Source organism: Saccopteryx leptura, chromosome 3, assembly GCF_036850995.1.
Source record: "Saccopteryx leptura isolate mSacLep1 chromosome 3, mSacLep1_pri_phased_curated, whole genome shotgun sequence".
NCBI classification, from domain to species: domain Eukaryota; kingdom Metazoa; phylum Chordata; class Mammalia; order Chiroptera; family Emballonuridae; genus Saccopteryx; species Saccopteryx leptura.
Genome location: NC_089505.1, coordinates 249,178,246 through 249,202,721, shown reverse-complemented (window position 1 = coordinate 249,202,721; position 24,476 = coordinate 249,178,246). Strand labels below are relative to the sequence as shown.

The following is a 24,476-nucleotide window of genomic DNA, read 5'->3' as shown; positions in this document are numbered from 1 at the left end:
TGCAGGCTGGGGCTTTGTTCCTGGGACTCAGGACCCTCCCCTCTCTGCTAAACTCACTTCCTGCCACGCGAGTCTCTCCAGGCTGCCGTTCGCTCTGGGGAGCTGGGCAGCCCTCTCTGCGTTTCCACTTTTCATACCAGTCTTGGTGTGGCTTCTTCAGTGTTCCTTGGTTGAAGAGTCCTCTTAGTTTAGTCCAAAGTTGGTTTTTCCAGATGATTTTTCTTAAAATTATTTTGTAATCCACTTTGGTTCTGGGAGGTGGATGTTGGTACGTCTGCCTACCCCAGCACCATCTTGTCTTCGGAGCTCCAAATCTTTTTGACTCCTCTGACCATGTGGCACCACCACCAGCACTTCAACCTCCTCCTTCTCCTATGGATACTGACCATCCTTCTTTCCATCCAACTGTTCACACTGTCCATAGTCTGCTTACTCTCTTCCTCCCCTCTATGCTGACAACTCCCTGCCATCTCAAGAAGCTTAAAAAAGCAGAGTTGTCTATTAAACTGTGAGTGAGTAATCCATTTTGTCTCTTTGTCAGAAAATACCTCTAGTATAATTTTAATTGAAACAAAGCATGCTCATTTAAATTTCTTAATCATAATTTGTATGTGAAGTCTTTGTTTAATGTGTAACTGTTTCTGTTTCTAAGGCCTTAAACTAATAATTACCTGCCTCTTAAATCAAGGTTTACTCATCCCCACAGACTCTCCCTGCAATACCCCCATCCTTCCTGTTTGAAAACCTTTAGGGGTTTGTCACCTTATACAAGATTTACACCTAATCAATGAGGCAGTAATTCCCCTCCATCCAGTAATCCTTAATCTCTACAGGTTACTGTCACACATTCCCGTAAACACCACTCACTTCACAGTTCTAGATCTCAAGAATGCCTTCTTTACCACTCCTCTATACCCTGACTCTTACTTTTTGTTTACCTTTATTTGGACTGACCTGGACACTAATGTAGCCCAGCAACTTACATGGACTGTCTTACCCCAGGGGTTCAGAAATAGCCCACACCTGTTTGGGCAGGCACTAGCCCAGAATTTAGCAGCATGCAATTTCAAGACTAGTACTCTCTTACAATATGTAAATAACCTACTCCTCTGCAGCCCCTCCCTGCCTGCCTCAAGGAGACACACTGCCACCCTTCTTAACTTCCTCACTGTGAAGGGATATCGTATCTTCTCTGCTAAGGCTCAACTTCATTCTTAGTCCATAGTCTATCTGGGCATCATCTTAACCCCCACCACCTGAGATCTCACCCTAGATTGAACTGAGACCCTCCACAGTCTCCAACCACCTATAACTGCAGATAAAATCATTTCTTTCCTCAGTCTAATAGGCTTCTTTAGACACTGGATTCTCAATTTTGCTCTCTTAGTCAAGCCCCTCAGTGAGATCTTCTGAGCATGGCTTTTAAGGTCCATAATGGCCAAGGAAGTAACATAAAAGGCAAATAAGGCACAAAAGAAGTCAGGAAATACCAGCTTTTGGCATATGCTCTTAAAGGCTTCAGTGCCCTAAAGGGCTTCATAGGATTCCATCAGGGCCCTGCTTCAAGAGTGGAAAGAAAGGTCATTGACCTGAATCCTGCCAGGCTTCCCAGCCCCATCAAGGGACACACTTTTGCTGTGGATAGAGGGACATGAGAAGGTAAGCTATCCCCTTACTGCATGGAGGGAGGGTTCAGTCTCTTCTAGCCTTGCTCCAGCTACGTGTAACCTGACCTTGCCCAGCATGCTGGAAATTGCCACTGAAGGCTCAAGGACATCGTTCACAAGACTAAGATATTTCTTCCAAGTAGCAGATAAGCTGATCTCATTTATTGTAAACACAAGGGCCATCTGCTATGCCTTTCCTAAATATTTAAGTTTTATTTATCCCTCAAAGATCTCTACTGTGGGTATTGACAGTCTAATTTTGTTACTTTATTTAATGTATACTATCTCCTTTATTTCTCTTGTCTCAATGCCCCATGCTTCAGTTCCTAGTACCCTACCCATCAATCTAAAGACCAAATGAGCTGTTCAGGTAATCCCTCTTCCTGTTGCTTTAGGAATCTCTACAGAAGTAGGTCTAGGGGCAGGGGGACTGGCCACTTCCCTGTCTTATTCCTATTCAATCTCTGAAGCCCAGCGGATTCGTAAACATGGAATCAGTGGTTTCGCACAAACTGAATCTCTTGACTTTTGCCTTTCATTGGTCCACTCACTCTCCTATTTATTTTTCTAACTTTTGGACCCTGCCTCTTACATTTGTTCACTAGTTTCTTACAAAACTGCATACAGACCTTTGCCATTCAGAAAATTGGAAAAACCCCTTGTTCTCAATTCTAGCACCAATCCTAATTTTGTGCTTAATATTAATACTTGCCTCTTTCTTTCTCAAGTTCCTGCAGGCTCGAATGAGGAAAATCTCCAGGATTACCTACAATCAAATACTTTTACAGCCCCTACTCCAACTACCCGAGGGAGGGGTTCATGAAGGAGGCCCCAATAGGGATAACAGCAGGAAGTAGCTCCAGAAGATGGCTGGTCCAAGACAAACCTCCTTCCTGAACCCCATACCCTTTCCTTCCCCCAACCTCTTTTCCTTTTTATCATACTACAGAGTTGAGAAATGGTAGATCCATGAATTTACCAGAACTTCCAACTGCCCTTTTGTTGTCCCACCTGACTGCCTGACCTCACCCTTACTTACTGGATAATTGTCTCTGAGGCAGAAGAGTTTCAAGAAGCTGGTCAACCGCCTCAAGAAGAAATGTTCCAGAAAGCTGAAACTGTAAAACTGTAAAAGGGAACATACCAGAACTTTTGACTCAGTACCCCCTCAGGCTCTCCCAAACCCTATAAATTCACCGCTAATCTGTAACCAGTGCCCTTCTCCCCGGAGAAGTGCCCAGCAGGGTTCCTTTCTTCCTTTCAATAATGCCTGTTACTCTGGTCTTTTTGGACTCCCATGGATTCCAGCACTATTATTATTATTTTTTTCATTTTAAACATAAGGAAATTGACTAACTGAAAAGTTCACCTGACCAGTGAGTGGCAGAGCTGGATTTGAATATGGGATTCCCGGCATACGTAGACCAAAGCACTGCAGTATCCTGTCTGGGATAAGGGACGTTAATTAAACTTTATGGAAGTGGGTGAATCCTATTTTCCTCCAACCCCATGTATTTCACTTTCACACGTAAAAAGAGAGAAATTAGGCTTTGCAGCCAAGACCACCTGTCTCCACTCAACACTGACCACTTTCCCGATTAATACTGACCATTTTCCCAATTTACCATTGTCTGAGAATCATTTGAGAACAGGGAGGCTTGCCAGATTTCATTGAATTCTTGCTTCCGCTGAGGAGTACCAGGCTCTTGTTTCTTCCTGGAGTCTCTTCTTTCTGTTCAGAGGGTATTGGATGCCAAGGAACAGCATTGGAAGCCCATAATTTTGGTAGAAGCATTCACTTTGTGTTCTTCCAGCCTTCCATCTGTGCCACCTCCCAGCATGGTGAAGGCCAGAAGGTACCTTTGACAACACTTGGAAAAGGGAAATAAAGTGATTATGGACTGCTGCCCTGAGCAATGTTGGGAGCTAGTGCTGGGGCTATTTCTTGGTGAGTTATTTATGTATGTATGTGTGCATTTGTTTATTTATTTATTTATTTATTTATTTATTTATTTATTTATTTATTTTAAGTGAGAGGAGGTGAGCTAGTGAAATAGACTGCTGTATGCTGAAAATCACCTGACAATCCTGTCTGAGACCAATGATTGAATCTACTGAGCTATCCTCAGTACCTGAGGCCAACGCTTGAATCCATTGAGCCACTGGCTGAGAGAGTAGAAGAGAGAGAGAGAAGGAGGAGAGGGAGAGAAAAAGAAGCAGTTGGTCATGTCTCTTGTGTGTCCTGACTAGGAATCAAACTTGGATGTCTGCATGCTGGGCTGATGCTCTATCCACTGAGCCACTGGTCAGGGCCAGACTAAGTCCTTTAAAAGAGGTTCCCAGTGCCAATTTTGGAAGAACTGTGTGTGCTCATTCTGAGTGCACTCCACAGTCAGCCTGCAGCATGTGCTTTGACAATCTGAAACACATGTCTTAAAGGACTCAGCAGATAAGAAGTAGCATAAGACAGGTACCATGTAGGTGGCAGGGACCTTATTTGATGTTGACAAGTGACTGCAGCACCAGCACCAGACTCTGTAGTGCTTACTTCCAAAGAGAAATCAGGAGTCAGAGGCCCTCTTATGAAAGCTGAGCCAACAGCTCTAAGCCCTCTCATGGATGCTTATCTAGGGGAGCTTGGAGGTGGGTATTGTATTAGAGGAGAGCAAAATTCCTGGCCATTTCTATGTGGACAAAAAAGAACCCCATTCTAAACCTGACAAGCTCATGCAGGGCTGCACAGAGGGCCTTACAAACGCAGAGACTGAATGTAACCGCATAGCGTTGCTGGTAAACAAATCCTTTTCCAATGTTGAGAGAAAGTAACTTCAAAGGCACACATTGTTATATAGTATGTTATTTTAATCTGTGGGTTACATAGAGACACCAAGACAGCATACAGAAGAAATTTTAGGAGGAGATTTATTAAACTGGCTATATGTGACTTACATGGGGTATAGCTAACCCAAATTGTGCAAACTTGACTATAGTCCTGAGGTTAGTTATATAGACATGATCACATCTTAGTCGGGAAGAAAGAAGGGGAGCATGATACAAAAGTCATTTACTGATAAGCTTACAACATTTATCTATAGGATCTATTAAAAGGAAAAACATTCCTACACATTAAGACTACAAGATAACACAGTAGTGATAAATTAAAGACATTCCCAAATCTTCCAAGGTTTACACTTATCCTTGTTGCCACCACAGTGGGAAATGAATTGTTTTAGCTTAGGTTAAGGAGAGAAGCTAACTGAAATTGCCTTTGCTAAAAGTCTTGGGGATAGCTTTAATTTATAAGTTTTATATATATAAAGAATTTCAAAAGGGATGATTACTAGAAAGCCTATAAAATGTTACAGAATGCAGGTTTTTCAAGCAAGGGGAGTGGGCTCGTGATCCCTTTGTCTAGAGGTATTCGTCTTCACTCTCAGGACTCCAGGAAGGGGAAGAAGAGTTAGAATCAGTGTAGGAATTCTTTTTTTTTTCTTTTTTTTTTTAAATGTTTATTTATTGATTTTAGAGAGAGAGGAAGGAAGAGAGAGAGAGAGAGAGAGAGAGAGAGAGAGAGACAGGAACATCAATCTGTTCCTGTATGTGCCCGCACCAGGGATCGAACTGGCAACCTCTGTGCTTCGGGACGATGTTCTAACCAACTGAGCTATCTGGCCAGGGCCAGTGTAGAAATTCTTAATTAAGATATATAGCCCTGGCCGGTTGGCTCAGCGGTAGAGCGTCGGCCTAGCGTGCGGAGGACCCGGGTTCGATTCCCGGCCAGGGCACATAGGAGAAGCGCCCATTTGCTTCTCCACCCCTCCGCCACGCTTTCCTCTCTGTCTCTCTCTTCCCCTCCCGCAGCCAAGGCTCCATTGGAGCAAAGATGGCCCGGGCGCTGGGGATGGCTCTGTGGCCTCTGCCTCAGGCGCTAGAGTGGCTCTGGTCACAATATGGCGACGCCCAGGATGGGCAGAGCATCGCCCCCTGGGGGGCAGAGCACCGCCCCTGGTGGGTGTGCCGGGTGGATCCCGGTCGGGCGCATGCGGGAGTCTGTCTGACTGTCTCTCCCTGTTTCCAGCTTCAGAAAAATGAAAAAAAAAAAAAAAAGATATATAAACATTGTCTCCTAAAGAATCTTAAAGAAGGGAAAGAGGAAGTTTTCAGATAACTTTTATCTTCTTTGCTGTCTAGCAAGTGGCCTTAGTCCTTCCAGAGAACTATAGTTAAACTATGATTAGTTACTAACTTTTGCCCCTTTAATCTCTTTCTCTGGGTTTTTTTCTCTTCAGAAAGGAGGGGTAAGGGGGCCTAACTCTTCCTTTTAAAATACTAATGTTAACAATTTTTTGTAATTCTTCAGCACCTTATCACAACATGTGGTTAAGTTCAAATGTAGTGGCAAGATTTTATTAGGGGAATTTTATACACCTTTGGAGACAAAGAGGGTGAGGCTGGTTCTAGCACCAAGTGCCTTGAGATGCCATATATTTTCTTGGTTCTCAGTAACAATCAAGCTGCCATTCAAAATCCTTTTGGTTCATCCTGGGCCTGAGTTGGACCTTGCCCTTAACCAATCTTGTTTCTGGATTTCCCCGGGTTTCACATACCCTGTCGAATCTGATTCTTTTCCCAGGCTAAATTCTACCCATTCATGTCACCATTTTGGCTTTTACTGTGCCTGTCTCAAAGTATAAACTCCTCCCCTGTCTCATGTTGACTTCTATAGTGCATGTCCAAAAGTTCTGCTACATCATCTAGCTTCTACTGCACATATATCTAGTAGAATTTCCCCCTTGCTTCCCCCTCCTTATAATCCCACAGTCTGGCACTGGCACTGGGGTCAGCCGTTGCTTGAGGGGACTCCTTTCCCTGGATTGGGGATGAAATCCCTGAGGAAGCATTACTCTCCTGGAATGTGCGAACAAGTCTCTGAATGCCACAGCCTCCTGGCAAATTCAACTCAATGTAATGCTGCTACTTCCTACTAAAGCAGTCCTTTCAGCTTTCTTAAACCTTAATATTTAACACCTTCATCTGCCTCTCTCTTATCCATTTATTAATAACTAGCTGCCTAGTAACAATAGGAGGTTTTGAAATTAAAACTTTCTAACTAAAAGCAGGTCACAGTAGGTAGTGATGTCTTAGGCCAGTATGGTGTTTTTCCTGACAAAGGTCAATCTTTACCTTAACTGAGCTGGTCTATTGTCTTTTTGCATCTAGGATAACAAAGTGTTGGAATGTCAGGGTAACTTTTTTCCTCCAAACCCTTCAGGGCACAACCACCACACCAGAGTAGAGACCATAAATCCCCACATTGTTATTGTTATCCTGTTAATTGCTGACTCTTAAGTGTCCTACACCCACAAATGTAAAGAAATATGTGTCTGTATAGCCAGTGGCCATTGCTATGGCCATGCAGGTTCTCACTGGATTTGGGCAGATGGTAAAGGAACAGTGGAACCAGAAAATGGTGAGCCATTCCATTAATTCAAGTCTCATAATGGCGGACCAGCAAACAGGCAGGGAAGACTCTCCCCTTTCTCTCTCCAGACTCACCTGGACACAGAGGCCCCCTACCAGCCTCCACAGGGCTCCCCAGCCAACAGACCGGACGACAGAGCTCCCAAGCCCCTCAGCATTCAGTCTTCCTCTCTAGACTCTCCAGGCAAAACTGGCTGTGGGGGAACATCCCCTTCTCTAGCAAACAATAGCAAACCATTGCCTTTCCCAAGCAGGAAGGCAATTTGCTATTCGCAATCTGCCGCCCTGAGGGCAAGCACCCACAGCCTTCCTTAGACTATACACACATGGTGCTGCCCCAATGCAAGTGAACAAACTTAAAAAACACTTGTTTGCCCAATAGTGTCTATTTATTATTATTATTATTAAGCATGAGGTAGGGAGGCAAAGACTTACTCCTGCATGTGCCCTGACTGGGATCCACCTGGCAAGCTCCTACCAGGTGATGCTCTGCCCTTCTGGGGCTGTAGCTCTGTTGCTCGGGAACCGAGCTATTTTAGCACCTGAGGCCTAGGCCATGGAGCCATCCTCAGTGTCTAGGGCCAACTTTTCTGGAGCCATTTGAGCCATGGTGTTGGGCAGATAAAATGTATTATGCTCACTTTGTTAAAGATTATGCCACCCACGTGGAGGCCGTCACCCAGGTGATATTAATGTGTGTTGAGAATCCTTGTAGCCTGGGGCTTGGTTTTGGGATTAAGCCTTTCCCACCCTTTTTGATGTAGGGCGGTACAATCCAATCATGCCTCAGAGAAGTGACTTTGTATTAAGAGACTTCCCTATTTTGTATATTGGATTAAGGGTTTTGAATCTACACTATAAAATAGGGGTAGAACGGGAGCTTACGCTCTTGGTTCCTGGGATGATGAGCAGAGAGCAGCAGAAGGAGGCCACGTGGAGTATGCCAGGAGAAGCAGCCAAGATGGCGGAGTATTGAGTGAGAGGCCAGTTTGTGCAGTTTGACGCTGGAGAAGGAAGGAGATGGGGAACTGAGGAGAATAAGGCTGGTGAGCTAGAAACCTTTGATTCTAGGAAACTCGGATAAATCAGTAGCTTTGTGAGCACTGAATGTGATTGGGTTTTGGAGCCCAGTGTGTGTTTTTACTTGCCCGCCAGGTGCAAGCTAGGATTAAAGATGAAGGCCCATCAGTTTTTGGCTCCATTGTTTCTTTGCCGACTGTCCGAATCCAATGCGAACCTGCATGTGAATGGCCACAATGATCGCTCCTGGCTTTACACATGGCTATGGGCAGGGAAAGAGAGAGATTGAGGGAAATTGTGGAGAAGCAGATGGGCACTTCTTCTGTGTGCCTTGACCAGGAATCAAACCCGGGACTTCCACATGCTGAGTGATGCTCTACCGCTGAGCCAACTAGCCAGGGCCTCTCTATTCATTTTACTTTTAATCTAAACCCAGAGGTTTCCCCACTTTGCTTTCTTCCCCTTTCTTAATCTATCACCAATGAATTTCATGTAACCTCCTTATATCTTGGGTCCAAGCTGGTGAGCTTTGCTCAAACCAGATGAGCCTGCGCTCAAGCTGGCAACCTCAGGGTCTTGAACCTGGGTCCTCCGCATCCCAATCCAACACTCTACCCACTGTGCGACCTCCTAGTCAGGCTCTTCAGTACAAATAAATTCAGTACACATTCAGTAGGTGTAAAGCCAGTATCCAAGGCCACCATCACAGCTGCCTGTCCCAAGCAGGTTTGCATTGGATTCAGACGGTCGGTAAAGAAACAACGGAGCCAAAAACTGGTGGGCCATCTTCTTTAATCCTAGCTTGCACCCAGCGGGCAAGTAAAAACACACACTGGGCTCCAAAACCCACTCACATTCAGTGCTCACAAAGCTACTGACTTATGCAAGTTTCCTAGAATCAAAGGTTTCTAGCTCACCAGACTTGCCTGACCTGTGGTGGCGCAGTGGATAAAGCGTCGACCTGGAAATGCTGAGGTCGCCGGTTCGAAACCCTGGGCTTGCCTGGTCAAGGCACATATGGGAGTTGATGCTTCCAGCTCCTCCCCCCCTTCTCTCTCTCTGTCTCTCCCTCTCCTCTCTAAAATGAATAAATAAATAAAAAAATTAGGTCACCAGACTTATTCACCTCTGTTCCCCATTTCCTTCCTTCTCCCTGCACAAACTCTGCACAAACTGGCTTCTCACTCAACAATCTGCCATCTTGGCTACTTCTTCTGGCCTCCTCCATGTGGCCTTTCTCTGCTCTCTGCTGTCTCCTCTAATGTTAATCTCAGGAACCAAGAGAGCAAGCTCCTGGTCTGTCCCCATTTTATAGTATAGTAATCAAAACCTTTAATCCAATATACAAAATAGGGAAGTCTCTAATATAAAGTCACTTATCTGAGGCATGACGGGATTGTACCACCCCACATCAAAAAGGGTGGAAAAGGCTTAGTCCTAAAACCAAGCCCCAGGCTACAAGGATCCTGCCTGTCCAGAGCCCGCCCCCAGCACACATTAATATCACCTGGGCGATGGATTCCACGTGGGCAGCGCCATCTTTAACAAAGTGAGCATAATATATTTTATCTGCCCAACAGACAGTCAAATAAGTTTTGTAAATATAATATATAGGTTTGCTCGCTTATAGTTTGCATTGGGTGTGGGAGACAGGCTGTAAGCTGGCAAAGTCATTATAGCCAATGGCTTAGTTTTAAGACTAAGCCTTTTCCACCCTCTTACTCCTAATATCTTCTAAACACTAAGATTTTCCCCATACCCTTTTCTGTTGCATGATTCTTATGAGGAATCCCATTTATGCCTCACATAAGTGGCTTTGTATCAGAGACTTCCTTATTTGTATACTGGCTTAAAGGTTTTGATTCTACACTATAAAATGGGGGCAGAGCAGGGGCTCACTCTCTCTGTTCCTGAAATTAGCATTGCAAGGAGAAGCAGCCAAGATGGCAAAGTGCTGAAGGAGAAGCTAGTTTGTGCAGAGAGAAGGAGATGGGGAACAGAGGTGAATAAGGCTGGTGAGGTAGAAACCTTTGATTCTAGGAAACTCGGATGAGTCAGTGGCTTTGGGAACCCTGAATGGAAAGGGAAGTGTGTTCCCACTGTGTGTATTTCTTGACCACTGGGTGCAAGCTAGGATTGAAGTAATGGCCCACCAATTCTTGGCTCTGTTGTTTCATTACTGTGTCCGAATCTAATGTGAACCTTCTTGGGCCAGGCAGCTGTAATAGTGGCCGCGGCTATCGGCCTTACAACATTTTTAAAAATTTATTTATTCATTTTAGAGAGAAGGAACAGAGAGAGTGAGTGAGAGAGAGAGAGAGAGAGAGAGAGCTCCTGGTCTGCCCCACTTTATAATGTAGAAAACAAAACCTTTAATCCAATATACAAACAAGGAAGTCTCTGATACAAAGTCACTTATCTGAGGCATATTGGGATTCCTTATGATAGTGCACCACCCCATGTTGGGAAAGAATTAGTCTTAAAACTAAGCCTTAGGATATAACAGTTTTGCCAGCTTACAGCCTCTCCACTACACCAAAAGCGAGCAAACATTTTTGTCATATTTAAAAACTCATTTGACCAACAAAGGATGGTCTGAACTTAAAATTGTCCAACTAAATAAAGTTCATGGAAAATAGTCTAATCCTAGGGAGGTATTGTTCATCTTTCTCTAACAAAGATCAATGCTTACTGTAAAGCCAGTCGCTGAGGCCACCATCACAGCTGCCTGTCCGGTGCAGGTTTGCATTTGATTCGGACAGACAGTAATGAAACAATGGAGCCAAGAACTGGTGGGCCATTACCTTTTTATATCTAGCTCGCACCTGGCAGGTGAGATATACACATAGTGGGAAAACACTTCCCTTTCCATTCAGAGCTTCCAAAGCCACTGACTCATCTGAGTTTTCCTAGAATCAAAGGTCTCTACTTCACCAGCCTTATTCATCTCTGTTCCTCTTCTTCTCCCTGAACAAACTCTGCACAAACTGGCTTCTCCTTCAGCACTCCGCCGTCCTGGCTGCCTCTCCTCTCCTCCTTTATCTGCTCTCCTACAGCATGGGCATCTCCTAGAATGTAATCACTCTTCCCCCTTTTAAAACCTTTTGGCGTGAAAGCCCTCCTCCAACACATATTAACATAATCACGCCCATCGCAAGTTATCACCTGGGCGACAGGCTTCCACGTGGGCAGCGCCATCTTTAACAAAGTGAGCATAATATATTTTATCTGCCCAGCAACCTCTGTTTCCCATCTCCTTCTGTTGGGCAGATAAAATATATTATGCTCACTTTGTTAAAGATGGTGCTGCCCACGTGGAGGCTCATCATCCAGGTGATATTAATGTATGTTGGGAGCGGGCTGTGGGCAGGCAGAATCCTTGTAGCCTGGGGCTTCGTTTTGGGATTAAGCCTTTCCCACCCTTTTTGATGTGGGGTAGTAAAATCCCATCATGCCCCAGATAAGTGACTTTGTATTAGAGACTTCCCTATTTTGTATATTGGATTAAAGGTTTGGATTTCTACACTATAAAATAGGGGCAGAACAGGAGCTTGCTCTCTTGGTTCCTGAGATTAACATTAGAACAGAGAGCAGAGAGGAGAGCAGAGAAAGGCCACATGGAGGAGGCCAGTAGAGGCAGCCAAGATGGCAGATTGTTGAGTGAGAAGCCAGTTAGTGCAGAGTTTGTGCAGGGAGAAGGAAGGACATGGGGAACAGAGGTGAATAAGTCTGGTGAGCTAGAAACCTTTGATTCTAGGAAACTTGCATAAGTCAGTAGCTTTGTGAGCACTGATGTGAGTGGGTTTTGGAGCCCAGTGTGTGTTTTTACTTGCCTGCCGGGTGCAAGCTAGGATTAAAGGTGATGGCCCATCAGTTCTTGGCTCTGTTGTTTCTTTACCGACTGTCCGAATCCAATGCGAACCTGCATGGGTCAGGCAGCTGTGATAGTGGCCCTGGCTTATGGCTTTACACCTTCTCTCTGCAGAAACTGGCTTCTTCTTCAGCACTCTGACAGCTTGGTTGCTTCTCCTTGCAATGCTAATTTCAGGAACAGAGAGAAAGTGAGCCCCAGTCTGCCCTATTTTATAGTGTAGAAATCAAAACCTTCTGGCCCTGGCCGGTTGGCTCAGTGGTAGAGTGTCGGCCTGGCGTGCATTAATCCCGGGTTTGATTCCCAGCCAGGGCACACAGGAGAAGAGCCCATCTGCTTCTCCACCCCTCCCCCTCTCCTTCCTCTCTGTCTCTCTCTTCCCCTCCTTCAGCCAAGGCTCCATTGGAGCAAAGTTGGCCCGGGCTCTGAGGATGGCTCTGTGGCCTCTGCCTCAGGTGCTAGAGTGGCTCTGGTTGCAACAGAGCGATGCCCCAGATGGGCAGAGTATTGCCCCCTGGTGGGCATGCTGGGTGGATCCCGGTTGGGCGCATGTGGGATTCTGTCTGACTGCCTCTCGGTTTCTGGCTTTGGAAAAATACAAAAAAAAAAAAAAACAAAAAAAACAAAAAAACAAAGCCTTTACACCAGTATACAAATAAGGAAGTCTCTGATACAAAGCCACTTATCTGAGGCATAAATGGGATTCCTCATAAGGGTGCACCACCCCACATCATGCAACAGTCAAGGGTGTGGGGAAAAGCTTAGTGTTGAGAAGTTTTTAGGATTAAAAACGGTGGGAAAGGCTTAGTCTTAAAACTAAACCTTAGGCTATAAGGACCCTTCCTGATTACAGCCTGTCCCCCACACCCAATGCAAACTATAAGCGAGCAAACATATACATCATATTTGCAAACTTATTTGACTCACACTTACCTTAATCTAGCCTGTCTGTTGTCTTTTGCATCTATAATAACATACCTGATAACATGGATTTGAAATGTGAGGGTAATTATTTCCTCTCCTCTCAGGGCAGGTATCCCACCCGAGTAGAAACAAAGAAATCCATCCCCTCATTGTTATTATTTTGGCTTGTTTTGTTTCTTTTTTGTTGTTGTTGTTGTTGTTTTAGAGACAGAGAGAGTCAGAGAGAGGGATAAATAGGGACAGACGGACAGGAACACAGAGAGATGAGAAGCATCCATCATCAGTTTTTTGTTGCGACACCTTAGTTCATTGATTGCTTTCTCATATGTGCCTTGACTGCGGGCCTTCAGCAGACCGAGTAACCCCTTGCTCAAGCCAGTGACCTTGGGTGCAAGCTGGTGAGCCTTGCTCAAGCCAGATGAGCCTGCACTCAAACTGGCGACCTCGGGGTCTCGAACCTGGGTCCTCTGCATCCCATTCTGACACTCTATCCACTGCGCCACCCCCTGGTCAGGCCCCTCATTATTATTTTTATCATGTTAATTAACTGTTAACTATCTTATGCCTGCCTGTGTGTAAAAGATGTGTCAGTCTGTACATTTTTACTTTTTATCCAATACCAGTGATTTCCTCACTTTCCTTTCTCTGTCTCCCAATCTATCACCAATTCATTGCATGTAAACCCCTGATGTCTTCCCCGTTAATTCTTATGTATAAAATAGATGACAAAGCTGCCATTTTCTGGAGCACTGTCTCAATCTGTTGAGACTTGGCTTCCTGGAAATTGTCAAGTTTGCTCCAATAAACTCATAAAAATTCTCACAGGTTTGAACATTTCTTACATTGATGTTATGTTTATATGTCTTAAGCTTAGAGTCCTTAGGGGACTTGTTGGTCAAATAAGTTAGTAAAATATGATTTTTATGTTTGCTCACTTATAGTTTGCACTGGGGGCTGGCCACCACCAGGTATATGTGGTCTGTGAAATTGCAAATTGCCTTCCTGCTTAGAAGGGGCCATTGTTTTGCTAAAGTTTGCTGGAGGGGAGGTTTTCATACCAGAAAGTTTTGAGAGCAGAAGGAAAAGGAGAAAGAAGCCATGTTTGCAGGGTGAGAGAGAGAGAGAGAATGCAGAGTGCTGAAGAAGTAGCCAGTTTGTGCAGAGAAGCCATGTTGGCAGGGAAAGAGAAGGTGTGCGGATGGGTAACCAGAGGTGAGAAGCTTTGTGAGCTCTCCTGAGACTGGTGAGGCCTTTGATTTTAGAGAAACCGGAGAAGATTTTCCTGGTTCTGGAATCAGAAAATGTGTCAGGGCATTGTGAGCTCTGAATGACTGAAAAGGAAGTATCACACTGTCTGTTGCTCATCAGCGAGTGTGAGACTTGAATAAAGGAATGGCCCACCATTTTTTCACTCCACTGTTTCTTTACCGTCTGTCCAAATTCAGTGTGAACCTGCATGTGCATGGCTGTGATGGCCACGACTGCTGGCCTACAGGGCCCTTAGGATCTGTTATCTTTTCTTGAGAGGAATCTGGATTTTTCTAGGAAGCAGCCTTCACTGTCCAAGGTTTTGGGAGGACCTTGTTTCACATTCTTCAGAAAAGTTCTGGGAATGAAAAAGGATGATATTTTTCAGATGACTAACTAGAGAGACCTCAATTATCAGCAGACTGAAAGAGGAAACAGACAAGAAGAGGAAACATTTGTTCACACTTGAATATAACTGAGGAGCCACTGAGCCACTTCACCCGCAGGTGTTGTAAGGTACCAAAAGCTACAGAATTAATATTAATATTTTAAGAGGCTTGGTGCCGGGGTCCAGCCCCGGGGGGGATCCAGGGGTCCCACAGGAGGAGACGGCGTCGGCGAAATCGAGTGAGAGAGCCGAATTCTTTTCTTTCTCTTTATTCTCTAGTTAGCATTTACTGCCAGGCATCTCTCTCAATGGCTGGTCTAACATTACTTTTTATGCACACACACTAAGTTACAATCACATGGTATTTTGAATACATCATTGTTTTAGTTTCACTATGGTTACATATTTTTAGATAACAGTTAATTCATATCTAAGCTACAAGTCAGGTGGTAAGTTATTTAAAGTACAGTTATACAATAGTAATATTGGTACAAACTTCTAAAAGATTAGTACTAATTAATAACTCTATTTTACTCTTGTTGTGAGTCAAGGGCACAGAAAGAGATAGCAGACGAAATCATCAAGGACTAGCAGAGGACCACCGCTTGCTCAGGGAAATAGCCTTGAGTTCATGTAGTGTCCTAATTCTTTTCTCACAAGACTACAAAAGGCTTGCTATTAAGAAACTGACATAGTATAAAGAGTCATTTTTACTTAAAGATACATAGAGTGCACCTGCAAGATAGCTAGTAGCAACATAATATCAGAAGGCATTAGTTGCTATTGCTGCTATGAATCCCACCACATACCTCTCCTATTCTTGGAAAATACAAAAATCTCATGAGAATGTTTTACTGAGAAAAGCCCAGCAACTGCCTTCAGTGACAAAACAAGTCTTTTAACAAAACATTCTTTACTTGCCAGCTGCACTCCTATCCAAGGCCATGCAACAGGCCACTCCACTACACTTTACCTAAGATTCTAATGTCTAGTTAAACTTTATTTATTTACTATATTCATATACTAGCTAAGTTCTAACTATATTCTTTCTAACATGATTAATAAGAAATTCTCCTACAAACTTAACCCTTTACGAGGGATATTATAGCCAGCCTCTTATGTTTATGAGCCCAGTTCAAGGGGCTTACAGGCTTTTCTGTGGAACTTACACCTTCTGTCTCATTTCCAAAGAAATTACTACAAATCTACAGGGAAAGTACGGTACTATTATCCCTGTGCCACAAATAATAGCACACACCCAGAAAAAGGGGGGATATAAGGCCAGATTAATTCAAAAGATAAAAGGGGGAAGTGTCATTGTGCCTTTCCTTGCGGTGACTTTGTCAACCCGCAGCTGTTGGTCTTACTGCGGTGACTCTATCTTCTTTTGCTGTGACTTTGTCAGCCAGCAGTTGTGGATCTTCTTCTGCTGTGACCTAGTTAGCCAGCATTAGTGGATCGGCTCCCGACATCTCCCCCTTTTTTATTATTTAAATAAAGCTTTTGTATTTTCACCGTTGTTTCCCTGAGATTGCTGTTTAAGAGTCGGAACATGACTGGAAGGACAAGAAGAGCGATAATTGCCACAGCTATTATTATGCCTATATCATTAGCCAGAGAGGTCAGGCCATGCATAGAAAACATACTTTTAATGTTTTCAACAAATTGATCAGCTACTTCTGAGGCAGAGACTAAAGAGCCTGAATGTCCTAAGTTTTGTATCTGCTGATGTAATTCCCTCAAATCTAAACTAATATCACTATTATTCCATACACCTAACAAATGATTCTGTACATTATTCCATGCTATAATAGACTGATTATATTCTAAAGGAGTCACACATATCCACCTGAATCCTGCATGGTATCTAAGAGTCATTCTAGCCTTCATAGCTAACAACTCATTACATATGTGAATAAAAGCCTCCTCTAAAGCATTCACTTTCAATTCTAACTTCCTATCTATAGTCTCCTGTACTGCTAATGCAAGAGATATATTACGAGATAAACTATCTACATGATTTGCAGTGTGAACTGATTGAGCTAAAGCAGTGGTGGAAGCAGCTACAGATTCTATAATAGCAATAAGAGCAGTAATTCCCAAAATCAATTCAGCAACAAATCGCTTTCCTCGATGGTGAGCAAGCGCTTCAGAAGCAGCCTGTAGTGCATGCAACCCTGGGTCATCATACCAAGGCTGAGACAGACTAACAGGTAACATTACATAAGGTGGCTGCCGCAAAATAAACATAACTTGAGCTTTGGTGTCAATAGATAGACAGTTTGTTAAAACATAATGAGAGCAGGAAATGCTAAATATAGAATAACAGGATTATATGGAGAGTTTCTTGATGGCCTTTGCTGGGAAGTCACTGGTGACACAGGTGGCACAGGAGTCTCCTTCTGGCTGGGAGGGGGCAGCAGTGGCAGCAGAGGCCTCTGGTGAGACATGGCGAATCAACCGGTCTGGGATCCAGAGAGGCGAGTCAGCGTCCTGTGGAAATATACAAGCATACCCTCTCCCCTGGGTTAGAATTACATCTGGACCTTTCCATTGACCTGTCAATAAATCCTTCCACTTTGCCATTGGTTTAGGCTTATCCAGATCCAGATTCCAGTGTCTCAGGTGTTGAATAATCCTGTATATTAGCATTCAAAAGAAATTTTTTAAAGTAAAAAGCATGATAAAGAAGATTTGCAGGAGTTCCAGTATATGAGTTTTCTATATTCATAAAAACATTTCTACTTCATTAATTAACAGGCAATTTAAAGAACACGTTAAAGCTGGAAAATTCTAGTGTGACTTTTATTATTTTTCTATATAAAAAAAATCTACACCTTTGTTAGGCAAATCTACTCTGCTTTATGCTCTGTAGCGGCAGCAAGTAGCCTGAAGCTTGAAGCAGTTTAGTCAAAATCAACAAGTCTTTAGGATTCATATTTCATATTATTTAAATTTAAATGAGCGCGCTTTACTTGTTTCAATTAAAATTATAAATTTGTAGGGATGATATTTTTATAATATTAGAGCCGGCATATTCAATTTTTGCATGCAAGAACTTAAAAAATCACATTTAGACAACATTAAACAAAGACCAAACACAAACAAGAATCAGACAAAGTAGACAAATCAGACAGATTAGAGAGAAACCCGGGATTTTAGAGATTAGAGTATGGCCTGCTTGATTTTTACACAGGGCAATTTTGATTGGAACATATTGAATAGAAACTAAACAGAACTCTCTCTTGAAAAGTTTCAAGAACGGCCGTTTATGAGATTCTGTTTAGCCATATCCAAACAGGTGTTCCCTTTGCCCTCTTTTCAGGCATAGAACAGGAAAGAAATAAAATGAGTTGAGAAAAGAGGAGAACAAAAAAAACTGTAATTTTTCCAAACTCTTAAGTCCTTCTATTTTACTAAAGAAAATCAGATAATAACACAACTTTAAAACTCATCTCAGTTTTCTAATCATTCTTTACTTCTAATAGCTGCTGCAACCGGCAGCTGGAATCCCTCCATTTCAACCCCCACAAGAGGCTTGCTTCTCATATTTTGCATGAAGGCATGGGTGGTTCAGTGGTAGAATTCTCGCCTGCCACGCAGGAGGCCCGGGTGAGGTCTGAGACAGACCGGAGTTGACAAATGGATTCAGGCTGGCCCCAATTGTTACTGGGGCCTGAGGCTGGCCCCCTTGCCAGTTTCCCTGATTGCTACTTTGATTACTTGTCAGATTTTGGATTTGTGGGGGCTGCCATTCTATTCCTAAATTTGGTCCTAATGGCTGATTTCCTCTAGATAAACAAGCTTTAGCCACTTGTTCCCAATCATAAGGAGTCATCCAATTATGAGAAACTGTTTCTATCAAAGACATAGTATAAGGAGAGGTGGGTCCATATTGACTGCAAGCCATTTTCAACTCTTTCAATAATTTATAAGAAAGCGGCTCCCATGTAGGATTCTCCTCATCATCAAATTCACCAGCCACAGCCACAGGAAAACATAATGCCAAATCAGTTTCCCCTTGGTCGCAAGAAGCTTGAATTGCCTTCTGCAACCCTGTTAACCCTGATGATTTTTTCTTTTCATTAACATCTGGTGATTGTACTGGTAGAGGCAAAGACATTTTAATAGCCTTATTTTCATCCTTTTTGTCAGTCTTGGAGGAATATAATATGGGCAAGACTGTTTTTGACTTCCAATCCTCATTATCCCTATTATATTTAGCTGCCTCATCTTCTAATTCAGCCTCATCTTTTGGAGATAAATGATCTTCACTATCATCCTGATGTTTACTTAATTTTAAAGAGGCCATAGCATGATTTGTAGTATCTTGAGACTGCCTTTTACTTCTAATTAACGGAGTCTCTTCTTTTGGAGGAGCAGTTGCCTTAGAAAGTTTATGTATCTCATGTTCTGGATTTAAGGCATCTTTAATCAAGCTCCATAAAGCAAATGTATCAACTGGGACCTTTTCTGGTCCATGTAGCTCATAGTAAAGTTTTAAATCTTCTCCAACTTTAACCCATTTCTCAAAACTAAGCGTTCCCTCATCTGGAAACCATGGAGAACATTTTTGTACGAATTTCATAAAACGAGCTACTTGTTTAGTGGAAACATTAACTCCTTTTTGGGAAAGTGTATACTTAATGACTTTTATAAAGAGTCTTCTTTCTTTAGACTCAGTATGGCCCATGACTTCTCAAAATCTTAAGTTCTGAAATTCTCCACCTATCCTCACCCTGTCTTTCTTACAGGGGGGTCTGCAGCACCCTGAGTGGAGTCCTAGCCGTCCCGAGACAACGAGGGGGGATTACCTGTAGGTCCCTGTATCGGGCGCCAAATGCCGGGGTCCAGCCCCGGGGGGGTTCCAGGGGTCCCACAGGAGGAGACGGCGTCGGCGAAAATCGAGTGAGAGAGCCGAATTCTTTTCTTTCTCTTTATTCTCTAGTTAGCATTTACTGCCAGGCATCTCTCTCAATGGCTGGTCTAACATTACTTTTTATGCACACACACTAAGTTACAATCACATGGTATTTTGAATACATCATTGTTTTAGTTTCACTATGGTTACATATTTTTAGATAACAGTTAATTCATATCTAAGCTACAAGTCAGGTGGTAAGTTATTTAAAGTACAGTTATACAATAGTAATATTGGTACAAACTTCTAAAAGATTAGTACTAATTAATAACTCTATTTTACTCTTGTTGTGAGTCAAGGGCACAGAAAGAGATAGCAGACGAAATCATCAAGGACTAGCAGAGGACCACCGCTTGCTCAGGGAAATAGCCTTGAGTTCATGTAGTGTCCTAATTCTTTTCTCACAAGACTACAAAAGGCTTGCTATTAAGAAACTGACATAGTATAAAGAGTCATTTTTACTTAAAGATACATAGAGTGCACCTGCAAGATAGCTAGTAGCAACATAATATCAGAAGGCATTAGTTGCTATTGCTGCTATGAATCCCACCACATACCTCTCCTATTCTTGGAAAATACAAAAATCTCATGAGAATGTTTTACTGAGAAAAGCCCAGCAACTGCCTTCAGTGACAAAACAAGTCTTTTAACAAAACATTCTTTACTAGCCAGCTGCACTCCTATCCAAGGCCATGCAACAGGCCACTCCACTACACTTTACCTAAGATTCTAATGTCTAGTTAAACTTTATTTATTTACTATATTCATATACTAGCTAAGTTCTAACTATATTCTTTCTAACATGATTAATAAGAAATTCTCCTACAAACTTAACCCTTTATGAGGGATATTATAGCCAGCCTCTTATGTTTATGAGCCCAGTTCAAGGGGCTTACAGGCTTTTCTGTGGAACTTACACCTTCTGTCTCATTTCCAAAGAAATTACTACAAATCTACAGGGAAAGTACGGTACTATTATCCCTGTGCCACAAATAATAGCACACACCCAGAAAAAGGGGGGATATAAGGCCAGATTAATTCAAAAGATAAAAGGGGGAAGTGTCATTGTGCCTTTCCTTGCGGTGACTTTGTCAACCCGCAGCTGTTGGTCTTACTGCGGTGACTCTATCTTCTTTTGCTGTGACTTTGTCAGCCAGCAGTTGTGGATCTTCTTCTGCTGTGACCTAGTTAGCCAGCATTAGTGGATCGGCTCCCGACAGCTTGGAGAACATTTTATTAATTTGGGTTAAGGTGTGCAGAGAAATTGTGAGAATAGTCTCTGTACTGTGTGATTGGCATTGTATTGTAAATGCAAAGGGTAGGAAAACACGGATCCCTAGACATTCCACCACACCTGTGGGGAAAGGGGTGAAGTGAATGGCTAGCCAGGTACAGGGAGAGAAAAGCCAAAAATAAACCTTTTCTTATAGCAATGAACCATTTGTGGGCATTTGTCCCCACAGAAACTACCTCTGCTATGTAAATGCGTGTGGTTAACACGTGTGACTCTGGACAAAGAGATGGCAGATAAACACTAGATAATATAGGAATGCCTTTTAATATGCAAAGAGACATCTTTCTACCATTGTGTTGACTTGTAAATTTTGTTTTCTCCAAAATAATGTATGGCTTGCAAATTGAACATGGTCCTATCATGTTAAAGGACATATGACTATAACCAATAGTGGTAAGGGTCTCCTAATTACAATTTTTGCTTCTGTACTTCCCACTTACAAAACTATAAAAACTAAGTAGAACAAAGGGCCGGCGCGCTATCCCTCAGATTCCTGTTGGAGTTCCTCTGCTTGGCCAAGCTAGACAATAAAGCTTTGGTGTGTAATCGATGGACCTTGTTCATGTCTTAAATGTTATGGGTCCCTCCGGATTAAGATTAACTATAACAATAAATACAACAGAGATAATGTCCTAAAATGTTCAAAGAACAAGATTCTGTTACAGAACTAGCCAGGGATAGGGATGCCTGTCGCACTTAGCCAATCCAACACGGACCAGGGACTGAGTGGTATAAAAGTGTCTTTAATCAAAAAAGCCAGCAGCCTGAGATGACAGGGGACATTGGTCCACAAAACTGCCTTACAGTCTCAGATCTGTCTGTGGTTTTTAGGATGAGGGGAGTTTGTTAGTAGTGGGCTAGTGCATGCAGTCAGTCACAAAGCTGTGTGCAGGAGATGGGAGTCCTGTTTGCTGAGGTGTCATCCTGGAATGTCCTTCTGATGCTGGCACAGGTCTATCTGGCATCCTTGATGTTGCTTTGGGATGGCTGGAGTATGGTATCTCTGGAGGCGTCTGTGTCTCTGGGAACTTTCTGCAGAAAAACTCCCTGTATTTCTTAGACAACAGAATAGAGGTTAAGGTTTGTAAACTAAGCTTCTAGTTATCTATGGTGCCTTAACCCCTTATAGGAAATTCTATGACTGAGACCTTAAAAAACATTATTGTAATTTAACCCCTTACATAATCTCTTATTGATTATAACTAAAAGCTAATATTACTGCAGACAAATTACTAACATTTGGGATTCCTTATCAGCGCTTTGTTTTTTTCTCATTTAATTTCTAAAACCTAGAAAACATGCCTCAAATCAATGTTTAGAAACCTTTCTAAGCCTTCTTCATGTAGCTTCTCTGACTAACTATTCCATAAAAATACAACTCACTGAGTGCAAGAAGCAAAAATAAGTACAGAAGAATAGTGTAGGGGACTCACCCTAGAGGTGCACTATGGCTCCAGCCACAGAGACGTCTGGGAAGTGCTGACTCTGCAGCTCTGCTGGGATGACTGCTCCAAAGCTGAAGCTGCCACCCAAAGACAAACATCATGTCCCAGGAGGGAGGTTAATGAATGTATAGAATGTAACAACTGCCTCTTGTTATGCTTTATCTATTTTATAATTAAACTAATTAATTATTCTTAATTTATTGCAATGACATGGTTTGGTAATCTATACAGATTTTATTTTTTGTTTTTTGTATTTTTCCGAAGTTAGAAGTGGGGAGGCAGTCAGACAAACTCCTGCATGCACCCGATTGGGATCCACCCGGCAAGCCCACCAGGGCGATGCGCTGGCCATCTGGGCTCTTGCTCCGTTTTGGCCTGAGCCATTCTAGTGCCCAGGGTGGAGACCATGGAGCCATCCTCAGCACACCGGCCAACTTTGTCCAGTGGAACCTTGGCTGTGGGAGAAGAGAGAGATAGAGAGGAAAGAGAGGGGGATGGGTGGAGAAGGAGGTGGTCGCTTTTCCTGTGTACCCTGATGGGGAATAGAACCCAGGACTTCCACACACAAAGCCAAAGCTCTACTGCTGAGCCAACAGGCCAGGGCCAGGTTTTAAGTGTACAACTCAATATAACACCATCTACATACTACACTGTACACCTTCTGCCCCAAATCCTTCTTTTCATTGCAAGGCAGTGTGGCTCCTGAGAATCCATCACATCAGTGCTCTCTAATACAGAAAGTGGTATGTGGCTCCTTTGTTCCCTCCCCGTGATGTTGCTCTTTTTAGTACTTGCTTCCTTAGCTATGAGAAGAGGCCTACTATGTGAATCTAGAGATTAATTATGACTAGACACAAACTGAGAAAGACAAGGGAAATTGCGTAGTGTGAAAGAAATTCATCTTTGTTAGAGTACCAGATGGCAAATGCCATTACACGGAAATAGATGCACTGAAATAATGGTCATATGGTATCAGTTCAAGAGGGTTCAGTCTCAGCATTTCTTTTACTATGATAAAGATCTGTCAAGGAAAATGCCTTCCCCATTGGATTATTCAACACACTTATTAAAAGTAAAATATGTATATAAATAAAAGGGCATTGTGCCTTTAAATCAAACTTATGTGCAGGGACTAGTCTTTAACTATCTAGTAAGAGAAACACTTTGAATGACTGATGATAAATGCTTACTGCTGCTGAACAAAAATAAGCACAGCACATTTTTGATACACATATAAGACAATGCACTGGGTTTTTTTATGGGCATAGTGAGAAACAACACATATATATTACAAATTGTTACAGTTGGAGACCATTATGAATGTATTTAAATATGATACTACCTGACCAACATAGATACCCTGGGAGGTCCCTCTCCCCACGTTCTCTCCAGGTGACATAGGGGAGCACAGGGCTCTGCCTGGGGATGTAGAGTCCCTGCCCACAACGTTGGAGAGGGTGACAGGCCTTGAGTTGGTGTCCATACATCCTTACAGCTTCTCATGGTCCTGTGGACAAAGACTGAAGAGACAACCCATGTAGGAAACATCTAGAAATAAAAATATGATAATACCTGTGAAAACTGCTATACTAAATTTTGTCCGTATTAACTTAAAAAATCCTTAGGTCCATGATGGACCATAAGTGTGTCATTAGATGGCTGAATAATCAAAATCATTGAATAACCTATTTAAGATAACAAAACAGGAAGATGGCAGCAGAGTAGGCAGATGCACAGACTCCCAGCTCACACCACCGAACTGGATTATAAACTAATTTATGAACAATCAGCATGAAAAACCAAATCTAGACTACAAGAACAGCTTTCAAAAATCAAGGAGCAAAAAAGAAGCCACAACAAACCTGGTAGAGAGCGCCTGAATCATCCCTGCTTACAGGAACGAGGGGGGGGGGGTGAGGCTGGGATCTCAATTCCAAACAAAAGAGCAGTAAATACTGTTCACAGCCACTTGCCTGGCGATCAGGGAACAAGGTGTGTTGAAAGGGCCCGCTTTTCTTCCAAAAAGAAAGGAGAAAGAGAGAGACGGATGGTGAGGGGGAGAGGAATATAGGTGATGACATAAAAAGCTGACTCGTTCAGTGCTGGAGGCGGCCATAACTGGGGGAGGGGCTGAACCTTCCACAAAGCAAAATACAAAAGTACTTCCAGGTCACAGATACAGACATCTCTCCAGTTCCAATCAGCGCAACAAGACAC

The 24,476-nt window shown here is 42.9% G+C and overlaps 1 non-coding gene across 1 annotated transcript; it reads left to right on the top strand.

The window, feature by feature from the left end:
- Window positions 1-23,605: 23,605 nt before the first annotated feature.
- On the top strand, window positions 23,606-23,809 carry LOC136402049 (small nucleolar RNA SNORA73 family). Its single transcript, XR_010750946.1, has one exon. It is a non-coding gene; the product is annotated as a small nucleolar RNA SNORA73 family (small nucleolar RNA).
- Window positions 23,810-24,476: the final 667 nt, after the last annotated feature.